This window comes from Rhinatrema bivittatum, chromosome 7, assembly GCF_901001135.1.
Source record: "Rhinatrema bivittatum chromosome 7, aRhiBiv1.1, whole genome shotgun sequence".
NCBI classification, from domain to species: Eukaryota; Metazoa; Chordata; class Amphibia; order Gymnophiona; family Rhinatrematidae; genus Rhinatrema; species Rhinatrema bivittatum.
The window spans coordinates 139,435,756-139,447,766 of NC_042621.1; the positions used below are offsets into that span (position 1 = coordinate 139,435,756).

The 12,011-nt window shown below is 41.7% G+C and overlaps 1 protein-coding gene across 1 annotated transcript in view; it reads left to right on the plus strand.

Annotated features, from left to right (window-relative positions):
* Positions 1 to 12,011, plus strand: part of CNOT1 (CCR4-NOT transcription complex subunit 1) — a 987,642-nt gene that overhangs the window by 599,941 nt on the left and 375,690 nt on the right.

Consider the following 12,011-nt stretch of genomic DNA (forward strand, 5'->3'; position numbering starts at 1 on the left):
GAAACTTATGAACAATGCCAGTCTTCAAGGCTTCAACCCTGGCCTTGATAAGCACCACAGCTCACAAGTTTCAAACTTGTGCTAATTCACCCCCTTTTGTTTGCTACCCAAGAATGGTGTTCTGCCATCTTTTTTTTCCAGTGGTAAATCAGTTCTGGATCCTCCAAGAAATGGAACAGAGCTGGTGGTGGCAGGATTATTTCTGGCCCTGCAGAGTAGTGGCGCTACTTACCTTGAAGCAAGAGCAGCCACATGTCTTGATTTTTCTGCAGTTTCCTGCCACAATTGAAAGGCCATGAAAGAAACTAAGAAGGGGTGAATAGAGATGAGGTGAATGCCTGTTAGCCCTACGGCTTCTGGTGCATCTGGTTTGTTTCACATATATGTGCAAGAGAGTGAATGTGTGTAGAAAAGAACTTGTACCCAGCCCTGGCCCCACTCCCTTCCACTCCATCTCCCTCTCCCCCAGCCCTCTGCTCCACAATGCCACTTCATTTTTTTGCCTACAAATTGTGCCCTGGTTATAGCAGTGCTCTAGTACTATCTAGAGCACTGAAGAAGCTAAGACCGCTCTTACACTTCCAGGATTTCCGTTCAATGCTGCAAGCCATACTGTTTTCAAAGATCGACTATTGCAACGCACTACTACTCGGTCTTCCCGCCTCTTCTACTAAACCTCTACAGATGCTGCAAAATGCAGCGGCCAGGATCCTTACAAACACACGTCGTAAGGACCACATCACACCAATTCTAAAAATCCTACATTGGCTACCCATCCAATATAGAATACTATTCAAGGCTCTCACCATCATCCACAAATCCGTATACCAGCAATCCACACTCCAACTCTCCATCCCTCTCGAACTACATACTTCCACAAGGCCGATCAGATCCGCCTACAAAGGTTCTCTCAAGGCTCCCCCTAACAAATCCTCGGTCCACAACTCCATTCATAAGCGAGCACTTTTGACTGCGGGTCCGCTCCATTGGAATTCGCTTCCCCCAGATATACGCCAGGAACAATGCCATCTCTCCTTCAGAAAGAAATTGAAAACCTGGCTGTTCACACAAGCTTACCATTGAAGGAACCTTTATCAACCAACATTGACTCTCACCCTCTGATCTCCTCCCTAATTCCTCCCCCCCTCCCTGTCTTAGTCCCTGCCCTGCCACCACCTCCCCCTGCTTACCTCCCCATGTTTCCTCCGTCCAAAAGATATGTTAATAATCGCCTAAGATAAATCTACAGCCGAGATCAATCTAGCTGTTTGTCTCGCTACTCTATTGTTTTTCATTGTTTTTCATTGACTATTTTATCACTCTCCAGTTGTTATCGTTTAAAAATCTTTCCTGTCCTCCAGCTCCCATGTTTTCTCTCCCTGTTTAATGTAACTTTACCTTCTATATAGTTAATTGGTTTCCCCCTGTTCTATTGTAAACCGGTACGATAAGACCTCGTCTTGAGTATTGGTATAATAAAAGAATGTAAATAAATAAATCTAAACAGAAACGTTTTAGATTTGTTCATTTCTGCAGCAGGTAAGAGGATTATTATTAGTCTCTAAATCTTCCATTTTTAGCTTAATAAAATGTGACATTTTGGAGGCTTGCTGAGTATCACCTAAAGATCCACAGTGAGTGATCAAACACTTTCTGCCAAAGCAATATTGATATAATTTGCTGAGACAGGGCATATGTGTAACAAATCTCTTATGCTTTTGTAACACCCGGGTCTCACCTTTTAGATGTTGAATTGCAGGGTTCGCTCACAGGTGCACAAATTAAATTTTTCTTTAGCTCTTAAGAACATAAGACTTGCCATACTGGGTCAGACCAAAGGTCCATCAAGCCCAGTATACTGTTTCCAACAGTGGCCAATCCAGGTATCAAGTACCTGGCATGATCCCATAGGGTAGATAGATTCCTTGCTGCTTATCCCAGGGCTAAACAGTAGATTTCTGCAACTCAACCTTAATGGTTTATGGACTTTTCCTCCAGTAACATGTCCAAACCTTTTTTTAAATGCAGCTACACTAATAGCTTTCATCACATCCTCTGGCAATGAATGCCAGAGCTTAATTATGCATTGAATACAAAATATATTTTCTCTTGTTTGTTTTAAATGTACAACTTAACTTCATTTTGTCTCCCTTAGTCTTTGTACTTTTTGAAAGAGTAAACAGATTCACATTTACTCATTCCACTCCACTCATTGTTTTATTTACCTCTATCATATTTCCCCTCGTCTGTCTCTTCTCAAAGCTGAAGATCCTAAGCTCTGTATCCTTTCCTCATAGGCATATCATTCCATCTTTATAATTTTGGTTGCCCTTCTCCGAACCATTTCTAATTTTGTTTTTTTTAATGTGGTGACCAGAACTGCATAATATACTCAAGATGTCACACCTTGGAGTGATAGAGGCATTATATTCTGTTTTATTTTCCATTCCTTGCCTAATAATTCCTAGCGTTCTGTTTGCTTTCTTGGCTGCTGCTGCACACTGAGCAGAAGATTTCAATGATGCTTAGATCCTTTTCCTGAATGGTGACTCTTAATGTGCAACCTTGCATTGTATAGCTATAATTTGGGTTACTCTTTCCTAAATGCATCACGTTTCACTTGTTAACATTAAATTTCATTTTCCATTTACATGCCCATTCTCTCAGTTTAGTAAGGTCCTCTTGCTATTTCTCACAATCCTCTTGTGATTTAACACCTTTTGAATGATTTTGTCATTTGGCAAATTTGATCACCTCATTTGTTCCCATTTTTAGGTTGTTTAGAAATGTTAAACAGCAGTTGTCCAGAGCTGATCCCTGAGGCACACCACTATTAGTCTTTTTCCACTGAGAAAAATGTACCATTTATCCCCCCTCTGTTTTCTATCTTTAACCAGTTCCCAATCCACCACAGGTCACTGCCCCCTATCTCATAGTAACATAGTAATGATGGCAGAAAAAAAAACAAATGGGGGGCGCTGTTGCGCGAGCGATGAGAGTAGACGTGTGAGCGCTGTGCTCCTGCTATCGGGCCCCCAACCCCCTAATTTCATCTGCGAAAATATTGCGACCTGCTTTTCTGTGCTGCCACAGATATACACGAACTGTTTCTAATGACTACCAAGCAAAAAAATGCGGATCTGAAGCACTTTGGCTTTCAGAAAAATTCTGCCAGAAGTCCCGCCAGAAGAATCAATGCAGGCCTCTGGGTCCCGCGATGACGCAGGTACTCGAGAGGGGACCGCTGATGTCGACCCGGAGCTTAGTAGCAGTGATTTCCCTAGCCGCGATGAAATCCGGGGCTGGTTCATGGAGCTCTATAGTGACTTACGCCAGCATAAAACGGAGCTCCTTGCCTCTATGAGCGAAATCAGAGATGATCTTGCGGCCCTAGGACATAGGGTGGATGAGCTGGAGTCCCGTGTGGAGGGACACGCGGTAACATGGCGGCCAGCGCTTCTCAACAACAGACCCTCCAGCAAGAAAATCATGCGATCATGGAGAAATTGGAAGACCTTTGAAAATCGATCGCAGGTGTCTTTTTTACAATTGGAGACTCTCTTATCTACCATAGCAGGGCACCATATACTCTTAGGTGGCGACTTCAACATAACCTTGAAACCCCCACTCGATAACTCTCATATAGGGTTCTCCACTACGACTGAGGCTAGACGAGCACTAATCCATCTAATGGATAACTGGAGCCTCACAGACATATGGCGCTAACGCTTCCCTACTTCATGCCAATATACCTTTTATTCACATGCTCATTCTACATACTCGTATTGATTATTTCCTTATCGACAAGGGTCTGCAGAACCATGTTAAATGTGTTGTTAGAAGCGATTATGTGGTCTGATCACGCCCCCATCTGGATGGATCTCTCCATAGCTGATATGTCCCGGGGAACGCAATACTGGCGCCTAAACAAAAGCTTGTTAGATGATGATCTGTATGTAAAACGGGTAGAACATACTTTACAAGACTTCTTCCAAAACCAGAATTTACAGGAGTCATCCTCGACTATCGTTTGGGAATGTTCTAAAGCTATCGTGATGGGTGAGCTTATATCCCATGCAGCTTACTGTAAGAAATTAAAAGCGGAAAAACGGGCAAAATTATCACAAGAAATTCACACCTTATCTCGCCAGCATATGTTATACCCGACGGACCAACTTCTTCAGCAATTAAACACTGCCCGCAGATCCCTTCAGACTATAGATAATGATCACATTGCACACGCACTTAACATCACCAGATAAATATATTTCGAAGGAGGCAACAAAGCCAGTCGTCTCCTAGCCAGACGCCTCAAACAAATGCAACTTCGAAATAGCATAGCTAAGATAAAAAACAATCAGGGAGTAATGGTTACACAGACCACGGATATTAGTCAGTGCTTCACCAAATTTTATGCTGATTTATGTAGTGCACGCACTGATATATCTCAGCAGGATATTGATAGGTACTTAGATTCTACACAGATTCCTATCATTACAGATTCCCAACTCACATTTTTAGATGACCCTATCACCACAACAGAGGTCCACCAAGCAATAAAAGCCCTTAAACCGGGCAAGGCACCTGGCCTCGACAGCCTCTCTGGCAAATACTGTAAGAAACTTGCACCTGCCCTGGTCCCTACGTTAATGGAAGCCTTTAATTACTTGAGAACTGGGGGAGTCCTAGGTCCTCACTCTAACACTGCAGGCATATCTGTCTTCGCTAAACCTGGAAAAGATCCCACCTTGTGTGCGTCCTACCGCCCTATATCTTTAATCAATTTGGATCTTAAACTACTAGCCCGCATACTTGTGGAACATCTCAACCACATCTTACCGGAGCTGGTGCGGGGTTCATCCCAGGCAGATCTGCTTCAGATAATGTGCGCAGGACTATTGATCTCATTTGGGTCTAGAAAGAATCTATCCCAAGTGTTCTATTGGCAGTGAACACGGAAAAAGCGTTCGATATGGTTCACTGGCCATTTTTGTTTCGTACGCTAGCTAAGATAGGGTTTGGGGGAGCAATTTCTCACCTGGCTGCGTCAGCTCTATCATCTTCCCACTGTGCAGGTGAAAGTCAATGGAGGTTATGGAGCAAGCTTCAACATTGCTCGTGGAACGAGACAAGGATGCCCCCTTCCCCCCTGCTTTTCGCTCTTTTCTTAGAGCCTTTTACTACCACCATTCGGGGGGCTGTTAATATTAACGGGGTGCAGCTGGGAGCACACCAATACAAAATTACCTTATTTGCTGATGACATTCTCTTTACCCTTACCTGACCCCAGACCTCATTGCCTGCAGTGATGGAGGCCATTCAGTCCTTCAGTGTTTTCTCGGGGTTTAAGGTTAACTTAGAGAAATCTGAGACTCTCAATCTTAATGTACCAGACTCAGTGGCACAGCAGATAAAGTGTAGGCTTCCATTCTGCTGGACAACTAAACCCCTGAAATATTTTGGTGTCTACTTAAGTGCAAGTGTTGATAACTTATATCAGCTAAATTATGCCCCCTTGTTTAAGACCATAGATGGAGACCTGCAGAGATGGTATGGAGACAATCATTCTTGGCTAGGCAGAATAGCCATAATCAAAATGAATGTTCTCCCTCGATTGTTGTATTTGTTTATTACTCTCCCAATCTACCTTTCTTCTGGTATTTTGAAGAAAGCCCAGAAGAAAATTTTTGACTTCATCTGGAAAAGGCGACCTCTGAGGGTGGCCCGGACTGTTCTCTATCGCTCTAAGGAGTGTGGGGGGCTGGGAATGCCCAACTTGAGTTGGTACTATGCCGCTGCTTAGTTGAAGGCTATCTTAAGCATACATAACCAGCATCTCCACCCTACTCCATGGCAACTCATTGAACAGCTTATAGGAGATATTCCTCTCACCGCCCTTCCCTGGCAATCCAGAAACTCCTGGAGAGTCACTCCGGACCTGCCTCTCCCACTCCACACTACCCTGAGGGTGGAGTGGAAAACTGTGTTGGTGGGAAATACCCCTTAGCACTACCTCTCCTCCCTATTCCACAATACTTGTTTTTCAGCAGGTCTACCCAAGCGTGCTTTCCCAGTGTGTAAGACCCTGGGTCTATCGACCATGGGGTACTTCAGTACAACAGGGGAAGATAATACCTTATTCTTCACTTGTAGAACAATTTCAGATGCCCTCTCTACCCTTTTTGGAGTATGCTCAACTAGCACATTTCCTTAGGGTGAAATTATCCTTATCTCGCCTGTGTATAGGTAAATCCCTTTTTGAAACAGACTGAATATCAACTCGTGATACTAAAAAAGCGATCTCCAAACCGTATAAGTTGTTTCAAAGTCCGTAAACTACTAAGCTGGAATGCATGCTTGCCTGGGAAAAGAGTTAAATCTTACTCTTAGTTTAGAAGACTGGGAGGATTTGTTCCTCCTTGCTCGTAAGTACTCTATATCTGCTAATCTACAAGAACACTGCATAAAACTTATCTACAGATGGCATTACGTTCCCACCCGTTTGCATACCATGTACCTCATGCTTGATGTTAAATGTTGGTGGAAGTGCGGACTTACTGGTACTTACCTGCACATATGGTGGCAATGTCCAGTGATACTTCCCTATTGGACCCAGGTAATAGCATGAGTTTCCCAGATTGTAGGGTCGACTGTATTTATTTATTTATTTTTATGTACCGGTATTCGATTTTACATATCACATCTGTTTACATTCAAACAAAAAATGCAGGAAATCAGGCATTTCCTTTGTCTAATACATTGAACATTTATAATATGGAAATTGTTAACAGGGGATATAAAAAGAACTGAACCTGCTGATCCGACAATTATACTACTGGGAAGACCCTTTGTGGATATAAATTCCTATTCTCAAAGATTATGCCATCAAATATTTTTAACAGCATGTACAGTATTGGCCTGTTATTGGAAGAGTCCCACTGTACCGGCTAGACAGTCCCTTATCAGTCGTCTCCACAGCATACGAGAGCTAGAGCATATTACAGCTCTTCGCCACCATCGTCTATCTAATTATCAGGCGACATGGGAACCTTTTACTTCTTGGTGCCAACTTCATATTAAAACTTAAGGTCAACTATTGAGTCCCTTTGCAGTTTCTACCTATTGGTATCTTTACGTTGCACTTTTAAAAGGATTCACACTCACAAAGCGGGGAGTAGCTGGCTTGTTACGGCGGTTACTACCCCAAACCAAATGTGCCTGATACTTCACTTTCGATGCATATCCAGCATAGCTCTCTGCTTCAATGGCAGGGGAGAAGAAAAAAACTGATACTTCACGCATATCCAGCATAGCTCCCTGCTTCAACGGCAGGGGAGAAGATAAACAACCAATAAGGGCTGTATAACATAATCTGGGTAAAAACAAATAAGCATGGGTGTAGCTTGCTTATTGCGGCGGTTACTACCCCTACTACCTCTAACTAATCAAGCTAGATATTTCACTTGGATGCAGCTCCATCACCGCTCTCTACATTAATGGTGGGGGTGGAAGGGAAATAGAACCAAGAGCTAAGAGAAACAGATAAGTATGAGAGAAAAAATGAGTGAAGCTTGCTGGGCAGACTGGATGGGCCATTTGGTCGTCTTCTGCCGTCATCATTTCATTTCTATATAAATGCGATTAACTTTATTATTCCTAACTTTGCTACTTACTGATGGCTATCATTGAGTACTGTAAATTATGTATCGTATATCCATAATAATCTTTCTCTCGCTAATGTCTTATCACTTCTAAGTCTTCTATATATATATTTTGTGGACAGCTGATGTTATTTATGACTTATATGCTATTTTATGCAATATTGGAGCCTGTTTGGTAGGGGGGTGGGGGAAAAGGGAGGGTTTAGAACTGAAAACTGGAAAAACGTTGACAATCTTGTTTATCTGGTCTACATGTTGTAACGTATTTGCAAATTTGTCAATAAAAGCTTCAAATATAAAAAAAAAAACAAATGGTCCATCCAATCTGCCCAGCTAGTTTCTTAGGGAGTATATGCCACTCTATGCAGATTTACCCCCACGCCGAATGTTAAGGATAATAATACTACTAGCAACGTTTTTATGGGGTGAGCAGCTTTGACAATTCCTAAGAAGGCTCTCATGAGGGACTTTGTCAAATGCTTTTTGGAAATACAAATACACTATATCAACTGGCTCATCTTTATCTACATGCTTATTTATGTCCTCAAAATAAAATGTAGCAGATTGGTGAGGCAAGACTTCCTTTGGCTAAATCCATGTTGAATTTCCCCATTAAACTATGCCTAACCACAAATTCAGTAATTTTATTCTTTGATAGTTTCTAACTTTTTGCCTGGCACAGAAATCAGACTTAACTGGTCCGTAGTTTCCTGAATCATCCCTGTGTCCCTTTTTAAAAATTAGCATTACGTTGGCAACTGTCTAGTTTTCAGGTACTGTAGATAAACTTTTATTTTTATTGAAGTTAAAAAAAAAATTCAACATTATTTCAGATAACATAAAGAAACAATATAAGAAAATATATAAGCAATGCCCTTATGCTAAACAAAATATATTGGGGTAAGAGAAAATGGTCTTAAGGCAAATCGTTTCGCCTGCATAAACTGGGCTGCTTCAGTGGCTGTATGAGCAATGGATTGGTCAAAAATTGCCGTTCCAGATATAGTCAATGATCATCTATTGGTTTCCCATTCTTGGTTTTAATCTAGCTGAATGCTCTATGTTCGGGATCCTGTCATATACATCATTCTAGTTGAGTGACTGCTGGATTCTCCTATCTTACGTGTGGCAGTGACATCCCTAAGTGCCCCCTTTACCCCTTGATCATCTAATGGTCCAACTGACTCCCTTCCAGGCTTTTTATTTTGAATATACCTGGAAGTTATTACAAGCTTTTGCTTCCATGACAAGTTTTTTTTTCAAATTCTTTTTGCCTTTCTTATCAGTGCTTTGCATCTAACTTACAGTACATATGCAGTTTCCTGTTTTCCTCATTGGGATCCCTTTTCCATTTCAATCATGCCAGTAGTCATTTCTTTCCTTCTGCCTTTAATGCATGGAAAACATGTGGTCTAGACTTCCAAGATGGTATTTTTAAATAAGATCTGTGCCTAATGTAAACTCTTAACCTTTGCAGCTGCTGCTTTCATTATTTCCTAACATTTTCCTCATTTTATCAGTCACCCTTTTGAAAGTTAAATTTGAGCATGTGGTGACAGTTATTGAAAGTGGCTCCAACACTTATTTATCGCACTAAATCTTGTTTCACTAAGGTCTAGGTCTAAAATAGTTTCCCCTCTTATTGGTTCTTGTACTAGCTATTCCATGAAGCAGCGTTTTATCTCTTCTAGGAATTTTACCTCTGCCATGCCATGATGTGACATTCACCCAGTCAGTACTGGAGTAATTGAAATCACCTATTACTATGCTGCTGGTTTTGTTAGCTTCCCTAATTTTTTTTAAGCATTTTTTGTCTGTTCATTCTGGCCAGCTGGATGGTAATACACACCCACTACTATTTTATTCCTCTCTTCACCAGAAATTTGTATCCATAAAGATTCTATTTTGTATTTTGTTTCCTGCAGAATTTTTATCCTGACTCCATACCCTCTTGAAACTGGGGGAGAAACTGCATGACAGCCCGCTCTCTCTCAAAAAAAGAATTCCCACATGATTGATGATCCAAAGGACTGACTTTATTTACAGAAGGCGTACACCAGCTCAAAAGCAAGAAAGTCTCCAGTCTTGACTGCCAAATAGGATTCAGTAGTTCAGAAGACTAATAACAGAATACAGAAAGGCATACAACAGTCCCACTAGAGACCACCTGATCTTTCAAAAATGTTTCTGGCACCTGTAATTTGTACAATTTGAATCAGGTGAAATGTAATATAAGACACCTAGTTCGGGTACCATTAAGGCCTGGCTGAACCCTTAGAACAATATAGGTTAGTGAATGGGGAGAAGTTACCATTCAAATGCAGCCTCCTCACTTTGAGAGTGCTGGAATGGCCATCCCCCTGTGAAGGGTTGTTAAAGCAGCCCTCTTCAGGGAGTTGAGGCAGTCTCTTATGGTTTGCTGGTAGTGACTTCTCTTTTGGTGATTTTTTGTTTTCAGGCCCAATTGAGGAACCAGGCCCAACCTACATAGGAATCTTGATCGGGGTTAGGAGGGGGTTCTTTTACTAGTCCACACACTGGCTGATAGGGATGTTCCCTCTGGGTGGTTCTGGGTTTTTTAAATTTTATTGGTAGGAGCCTTGTGAGAGACTGCACCACCTGGGCTCAGGGCAGGGGGAACCCTGTTTTTGGGGCTGCTCAGGTTAGGGAAGACCTGCCCTCTCTACTCTTGATGATGGAGATGATAGTGATCTGCTGCAAGGAGGAATTCCAGTGTTAACCTCTTTTGAAGGGGAAAAAGAGTTAAGTTTTGAGACCCAGGAAGAAGGTTTTGGCTGCCCCCTCCTTCCTTCACTGGAGCAGGGCTAATTGTGTGTTTCCAAGGGATCCTTCCCACCTGGGATCCAGAGAGAAACTGAGAGCCCAAAAGAAGTAACCGAAGATCACCTAATCATGAGTGAGAGCAAACTAAAGATCACAGAGGTCACTCATCTAGTGTCTTCACCCGCGGGGTGGGGGGGGGGGGGGAAGGATTTGACTGTGCAAAGAACAGTGTTGACCAAGTTTACCAGGAGTTGGAAGGGGTTTTCTTCCTAGCTAAAGGAGGCCCTGCCCACCTGGGAGTGCCACTTAACCAATCTCTGGAAGGTGGAAGTTTCCTAGCCCTGGTTCAGAGATTTGTGCACAGATAGAGGAGAAAGAATGTAAGAAACAGAGACACATTGTGGTGCACAGGATTTTGTTTTACTGCCATTGTACATTTCGACTACCCACAGTAAAGATTTTCTTTTTGGATACTAAACAAGTGACTCCGCACGCTTATTGTGCTTAATATATACTGCACACTCACATAAAGGAAGAGACACTACTCCCCAAACTTAGGGAGAGAGAAAGCAAGTCACTCCTGGCCCTGGAATAAATATTCTCCCTCCCCCCACCCCACCCCCAATAGAAAAAGGATCTAGAATGTGAGGGGAAAGACTCAGCCAGAGTTTCCAGCCCTGAAGAGTAACTTAAGTTTATGGCACCATGGGAGTGCATCTCATTTCCCAAGATGGGTTGTTAACTAATGTGACTTTTCAACTCAGCAGCTGAGAGGCTCTCACCAGCTCCATGAACCAGAACCTTCTCTCAGCAGTCTCTCTCCTTCCTAAATGTCCTATTTCCTCCACACAGAGACAAGATTTAAAGATACAGCACACTTTTAAACTATCCCTCCAAAATTTAATTTTTCTACAAAAAAGTTGTTACTTTTATCACATGTTCACCATATACTACAAATTGGACAAGTGTGCTCTTTCATTTGGAAGGAACGCAATCTAATTATACCATTTAACATTCATCCATTAAGGTTTAGCTTTATATCCTTGCACTCCATAATGGTGTGGCTAAATGACATGCAATAGGACTTCTGGCCTAACTAGGTCAATTCCTGTTGCACTAGTTCACCATATCAATTTGGATGAATTCTCCCTCATCAATCTAACTTATTTTTTCCATGTTTGCAGGGGTAATGTGATTGGGTGTTACCCTTGATCTGAAGGGATGGTGCCAAACCCTGTTGTCTAGACTCCAAAATTTCCACACTTTAACCTGTGATTTAAAACATACTGAACTGAAACTTGACTGAAGCTACCAGAAAGTAACTATTTAAATGTCTCATTTTGCGGACTGATAAAAAATATTTATTTATTTAGAATTTTTTATATACCGACAACCGTTTGCATATCGTATCGGTTTACAGATAACTTGAAACTATTTAGGCGAGGGCCTTTACATAGAACAAAAAACTTTATAATACATAGGAAAGGAAACTATATGAATTAGGTAAATTATGTACAGATTAACTAGGTACAATGTTTTATATATATAAATATAATATATATGAAA